The sequence below is a fragment of the Mandrillus leucophaeus genome, unplaced genomic scaffold (genome assembly GCF_000951045.1).
Source record: "Mandrillus leucophaeus isolate KB7577 unplaced genomic scaffold, Mleu.le_1.0 Scaffold923, whole genome shotgun sequence".
In the NCBI taxonomy this organism is placed as follows: domain Eukaryota; kingdom Metazoa; phylum Chordata; class Mammalia; order Primates; family Cercopithecidae; genus Mandrillus; species Mandrillus leucophaeus.
The window spans coordinates 121,329-128,911 of NW_012110064.1; positions in this window are offsets into that span (position 1 = coordinate 121,329).

Below are 7,583 nucleotides of genomic sequence, written 5' to 3' on the forward strand. Positions count from 1 at the left end.
AGTGCTTTCAGTATTATCAATTTATTTGGCTAGTAACTATTATTTAGATTTTCTCTTTTTCCTTTTCTATAGATTCACTTACTGCCTGTCATTATAAAACTTAATTTGTAAGCAGATGCCTTTTTCTGAAACTACATAATTTTTCCCAGAGTGTTAGGGGAGAAAAAAAAAACTATGTATTTATATTAAATTTGGTATATTTATTACATTTGTACCTATATTGATATTTCCAAGCCTCTTTATAATTTTAGCATTCATATTCTGAGTATCTAGAAAAATGAATTTTGGCAACAGACTTAAAATACAGAATTAAAATACAGGAGATTTTGAAGTTTTCTTGCACCTCCAGCCTTACCAATCCTTAGCTCATGGTTAAGTGCATAGTCTCTTTGTCTCAAATATTTCAAAAAACTCATAAATGTCTAAAAAGAGATTGATTCTTTGGTCTCCTAACATCAGAGAGTAGGCCCAGAGTCATGTAATTACTAGACATATGTATAATATTGAGCAGATCAATAAATCCTTTTTCACTTTAGTTTCATAGTTCTATGATCTGAAGTTTATTTGAAGCAGCAAATCCCTGTGAGTTCTGGTTCACACTCTGTTTTCAGAAATGATTTGGTCTCTCTGATATAAGGCGTGTCTATACCTTCTGAGGTTTTAATAAACTGAATCCTTCATGTCCCACAAACTTCTAATCATGCCTGGGGCTAACCTCTGGGTTGAGACATGAGGTTTCTTTTATGCTAGTTTCCATCTCTTGAGACACAACCTTCACTCAGATTTATTGCATTACTGGATTCATCTCTTTTGGCACAATACAATATAAAAGTTTTGTGTCACTTAGGTTACATCATATTTGAAGTCATAGCAATAGTGCTCAGCTTACCTATTCAGAAAAGTAGGTCATGAGGCTCAAGGATCTTCATCTCATTAGGAAAAAACAGAAATACTTTAAAAATTCTATTAAACAATTCTATTAAACAATTCTATTAAAAGTAATTGTGATGGCCTTACATCTTATTTATCCTTGTATTTATATTTGAGTTGAGAATTTTCATAAATGATGAGAATATTGGTATTTTTGATGAGCAAGAAATAATTTAAGCTCATCCATGTTAAACAAAACATAAGAAAAAAAATCTTACACTATACCTAGCAATTCACAGACTGGACCACATAGATTGGTTCCAGCATATCCAGAAGAATTAAGAGTTCCACCAAGTATTTCCTAGAAATTCCAAGGACAAATCCAAGGCCTAATGTAGTATAGACATGAGCAAGATAGTTTGTGAGGTGACATAGATAAATATCTGAATAATAGTACTATACATTATTTTGGTTTAATTTAAGAAATCCTCAACGTGCCTGCCTGCACTTTCTTTAGTAAATTTATCTCAATTTTTGACTCTTGATTAAATAATTTAATCTTTTTATTTTCTTCACCTCTTCCTTTAATAATGAACCCTGGCATTTTCTGAAAGGTCCTCACTAATAATTACCATTCCGGGTAGAGAAAGAAAGGCTAAGTAAGCTTCAATTCTGTTTTCAACTAAAATAATTACATTTCTACTTCTAAGAATGAGGAGTAATGACAATAATAAAAGAACAGCAGGATGCAGGCCCCACTGGATTGTTTTTCTATTGCTGAGACTTAACTTTCAGCCTCTGAGCATCTTTCAGAATAATCAATGACCCATGAATTAGCCCATTTCTGGTTCTTGTATTCAAGTGTCTTGACATTATAAGTGGCTCAATACAGGGAGATAATAAATGCCCCATCTATATGAATGGAATTCATAATGGAGAAATTGAGTTGAAAACTCTCAGCACTTAATCCTGTTTTATGTGCAATAGTTACACTGATGTAAGGAAACTCAAAATTCCTTTTTATAATGAAATAGCCATGCTGATAATTAAAGGAGAATGTTTAACTTCTTAAATTGCAAGATATATTTTCTTCTTGAGAAGAATGTAAAATCGTGTTAAAGTTAGCTTTAGGTAAAATAGCAAAGAAAAGATTATTTTTTGCATATTTGCATATCTTAAATGCATGTTCATATGATCATTGTTGTCGCTAATTAATTAATTAATATTTGTGGAAAGACTGAATGAAGAAGTGCTAGGTGTTTCAGCACCCACCTCCTCTTTTTGTGAAGTGTGTAGTCTAAGAGAGAAAATGAAATGAAACACAACCTTTTAATAGAGCACAATGCAGGTAATGTTCACAAAGAACAGTGTATTATAAGAGTAAATATAAATCAATCCACCGCCATTGCTGTGGAGATCAGCATCAAATGCAAAGGGCAGACTGATATGTATGATATTTGTGCTCTAAACCAGGGATCTGCAAACTTTTTTTGTAAAGGACCAGGTAGTAAAGATTTTAGGTTTTGTAGACCATGTGGTCTCTATTGCAGGCACTCACTTTTACCATTTTAGTACAACAGCAGTCATAAAGTAAACAATATATGTAAACAAATGAATGTGGTTGTATGCTAATACAACTTTGTTTATGAATACAATTTTGAATTTCATATAATTTTCTTGTATCGTTTTTATGTTGTTTTTTTCAATTGATCAACAACGTGAAGCCCTTTGTTAACTGGCAGGTTATATGAAAACAGGTGATGCTTGAGATTTGGATTGCAGGCTGTATTTTGCCATCCTTGATCTAAGAAATAGGTAATAAAATAATGATTTTTAGGTCTGGCAAATAGAGAAGAGGAAATAGATAATGATATTTATTCGCTGAACCCTTAATGCATTTAACTTAATTATCACAAATATTTTGTAAGGGAAATAATGAAGTTTTGTTAGAACTCTTTTACAGCTGAGTAAATAAGCTTTTCTAAAGTCCCAAGACTAGTGATATGTAATTTTCAAATTATTTTTTTGACAAGTAAATGCAGTCATTGGGTAATGCTAATTGTCTATGATGATCAATTTGTTGAGAACTTTATTCTAGATTTTGTTTTAGGTTTGAGATACACAGAAGAAAAATGTCATGACATCAATCTTCAAAGAAACTATTCATCTATTGGGGAATGTGGGCATGTGAATAACAAAAAGAGAGTGATGAAATAAATCTTTATATATTTCAAGAAACATTTATCAAATAACTTTTATGTGCCAGATTGTATTTTACATGCTGAGGAAGTAGTTCATGGTTCTGGCTGTCATAGATTTTATATTCTATTGGTGTAAGACACAATAAGTAAGCAAATAAAAAAAAATACTTTCTGCTATATTTGTAAGTATTTGAAGAAAGTAAAATAATAATATAATTTGGAATGACTAATGTGTTATGGACTGTGTTCAGGAAAGTTCTCTTTATAAATATGTCATGGAAACTGAGATTTGAATGGTAAGCGGGGCCCACCATGTATAACCTGAGAGAAAAGCACTGTAGGCAGAAGGAATAGCAAGTGTATAGGTTCCAAAGCTGTAACAAGTGTACCGTGTGGAGGAACAGTCTGACAGCCACTGTAGTTGGAATAAAATAAACAAAGACAAGAGATATATCTGCATTAGAGAGAGATGTATAAAGTAAGATCAGAAAAGTAGACAGGTGTTGAGTAATCTAGGACACTTTCGCTTATGGTATAAAGGTTTGACTTTGTGTTATATATAATGGTAAAATTTGGAAGGGTTATAAGTGAGGAATTGGCATGATATAATTCTTAGTGACTGCAGTGTGGAAAATGGATTGGGGAAGAGCGAAAGTGGAATTGATAAAAACTAATTTGGATACCGTGGCAGGAATCAGGCAAGAGTTATGTTGGCTTGGACCAAGATAGTGGCTGTGGAAATAGAAAAGAAAATGTATAATTCAGGATTTAATATTTGTAGTAATAAAGCAATATATACATAGACTGGTTTTTAAAACATTTAAACTACTTAATTTTTAAAAATCTACTTTCATGTTGATTAGTCTATTATCCTCCGTTCTGCTTTTTAATAATCACTGTTATTCACTTGTATAAATACTTTTTTAGAAACTTCCACTCCAGAAGTAAGTGTGTACATAAATATCCCTTGTTGACTTCCTCTGAACCTTAATATACAGGTATTAAATTTCTTTTATTGAGGACAGTCTTTCTTCTTAATGCCTCATTTACATAGTTCATTTTCTTTGACAGCTTTTATGAGATCTATCGTATTTTGAAAGAATGCCTATGGAGACATAAACCTCTTGTCTGCAAAGGCTCTATCACTTGCAACTCTCAGCCAATCAATTGCTTTTTATGTTGCTGTGGCAGTTCCTAACATTTTGCATGCAACAGAATCATCAAGAGAGATGGATAAAGCACAGGTTACTAGGACCTCATTCCCAAGATTCTGATTCAGTGGATCTGGTGGGGCCTATGGATTTGCATTTCTAAGAAACTCACAGTTGATGATGGTTTATGAACTACACTTTAAGTTGTACTGGCTTATGTAACTTTTCTTTGCTCAGAAGACTTCTGATCTTAATTATCTTTATATTCTCATATGTTTAACTACTTTTTTCTCCAAGTTTCTTACCGTTTATTATCAAGCATGCATCTTCTTGTATTTCTTCTACTTTCAATTCATGGAAATTCATATTATGGCTTATTTACCCAGAAAATTTCTTGTGAAATAGAAAATAAATACAAATAATTATTTGTTATTACTAAAGTCATGCAATTGCCCCCCCAAAAAAAACCCAAATGTTGTCATAACACAAAGCCATGATTTGGACATACTTTTATACTGAAACATCCCTCTTGAGTTTAACCCTAGCTCCTAGATGCTTTGGCCTTCCTGTGAAAACATTATATTACAGATTATCTCAATTAGTGGTTTGAGTGTTGAGACTAATGAGGCACCACACACCAAGGAAATTTGAGAAAAAGTTGATTACTCACACAAGTGACTTCTATGGAGAGAACTGGTACAAGCTGATTCAGAATGGTGTTAATGAAGGAGTTGGTATATTGGCTTTGGTTTTTACTGTGGCTAACGGGGGTATATATGTTAGGGTTTCCAGATACAGGATGGAGTTTGCATAGTGGTTTGAACTTTCCTGTGAAACTGAGACAGGAAGGGTACACATATAACTACTGACTTACTCAGATGTGGAGCAAAAGTGAAAGGGAAATGGGAGGAACTAGGAAGTTATCAATGGCGAAACCAAAAGTCAAACTCTTTATTAGTAGATCTATTGGGTCCAAATTCTTGACAGTCAGCTCCTAACTTTAAGTGTTTTAAATATCTGTGAATACCAAACAAATGAATTAAATTCAGGGTAAAATTTTTCATCTTGCAAAAAATACAGACTCTGACGAAGTCTGTGGAAGTGGTGTTGCAGAACTTTGATAATAGAAAAAGACATTGATAAGTGAGGATCTGATAGAGCTAAACGATTAACAGTTGGGGGAAAAAGGAACAAAACGATGACCTAAAATGTATTTCAAAAGAGATTGATTTTGTATGACCACTTAAAAAAACAGTTTGATAGTTTATTATAAAATTAAGCATACAACTACAATATGACCCAGAAATTCCATCTCTAGGTATGTAAACATGAGATTTAGAACATATGCTCACACACAGAGTTATTCATAAAAGTTTATATCACTACTATTCATAATAGCAAAAAACTAAAAACAGTCCAAATGTCCATTACTAGGTGAATGAATAAACAAAACCTGTGATACGGATACATAATAGAATATTACTCAGAAGTAAAAAGAAAGAAACTGCTGATATATGCTGCAATGTAATGAATCTCAAGAATATTATGCTGAATAAAGGAAACCAGGTTCATAGAAGTCAATGCTGGGGGGTAGGGCCAATATGGCCAACTAGAAGCAACAGACGATCCAGAGGCTCCCATCGAAAAGAACAGTTTAACACCGTGCAAATCTTGCGCTGACAACTGAGGTATCCGTGTTCTGTCATCAGGACTGACTAGGTGGCTGGCATGACTCACAGGGAGGAAAGAAGAGCAGTGTGGTGTGGCAGCCCACCTGAGAGCCACATGGGGCAAGGGGAGCTCCCATGCCCCAGCCAAGGGAGGCTGTGAGTGAATGTGCTACCCAACCTGGGACAACGTGCTTTTTCCATGGAACTGTGCAATCCATGGATCAGAAGATTCCACTTGTGAGCCCACGCCATCAGGGCCTAGGGTCCTAACCACGGACCCATGCAGATTCTCAACAGCCTTTCAGCAGGAATCTGCTTAAGTTTGTTGAGCTCCCAGAGGGGAGGGCTGACCAGCACCGCAGCTGTGGCTGCTGTCTAAGCCATTTGAGCTCCTTGGGGAAGGGGTGACAGCCAACAAGGGGACTGATAACTATCTAACACACTAAGCTCCCAGGGCAGGGGAAGGGCAACATGCATCTCTGTAGTTCCAGGCCACACTTTTTGCCTGCTGGAGCCAAGGAGTCTGGACTGTTTGGTCTCAAGAGGTATCGCCAACAGCCCAACACACCAGCTGTGGCAGACTGCGGACAGTGCCTCTTCAGGCCTGACCCTCACCCATCACTTTTCACTGGGTGGGGACTCCCTGCAGAAACTCCAACTCCAGCCAGGAGCTCAGGGGCAGAACTCTGATCTCCCTGGTTTTGAACATCTAGCGGGAGAGGTGGCCGAAGTCTCTGCAGATGACCAGATTTAGTCTTTCCTCCTGCTAGTTCTGAGGAATCCTGGCAACCCAGACCAGTGGGTTTCCCCTCAGCAAAGCACACCCCATCCACCGAAGGACAAAGTGCTTTGTTAAACAGGTCCTGCTCCCCATGCCACCCACCTGGGTGAAACCCTCCAATGGGGGTTTTCAGACTCCCTATAGGGGAGCATTGCTACTGGCATCAGGTCGGTGCCCCTCTAGGTCAGAAATCCCAGAGGAAGGAATAGGCCCCCATCTTTGCTATTCTCCAGCCTCCTGGAATGGCATCTGCAGGTGTGGGAGCAAACCACAGGAATAGGGCCTGAAATGAACCCCCAGCAAACTGCAGCAGCTCCACAGAAGAGGGACCTCATGATTTCAAGGAAAACAAACAAGCAGAAAGCAACAACAACAGCATCAATAAAAGTTCCCATAAAAATCCCATCCAAGGGTCAGCAGCCTCAAAGATTGATACTAGATAAACTCATGAAGATGAGAAAGAATCAAAGAAAAAACACTGAAAACCCAAACAGCCAGAGTGCCTCTTCTCCTCCAAGTGATTGCAACACCTCTCCAGCAAGGTTGCCAAACTGGACAGAGGATAAGAGGGACAAATAGACAGAAGTGGACTTCAGAAGGTGAATAATAACAAACTCCATTGAGCTAAAGGAGCATGTTATAACCCAAAGCAAGGAAGCTAAGAACCTTGATGAAAAGTTACAGGAGCTGCTAATTGGAATAAACAGTTTAGAGAGGAATGTAAATGACCCAATGGAGCTGAAAAACACAACACAAGAACTTCGTGAAGTATACAAAAGTATCAATAGCCTAATTGATCAAGCAGAAGAAAGGATATCAGAGTTTGAAGACCATCTTGCTGAAATAAGGCATGCAGACAAGATTAGAGAAAAAATAATGAAAAGGAATGAACAAAACCTCTGAGAAATAT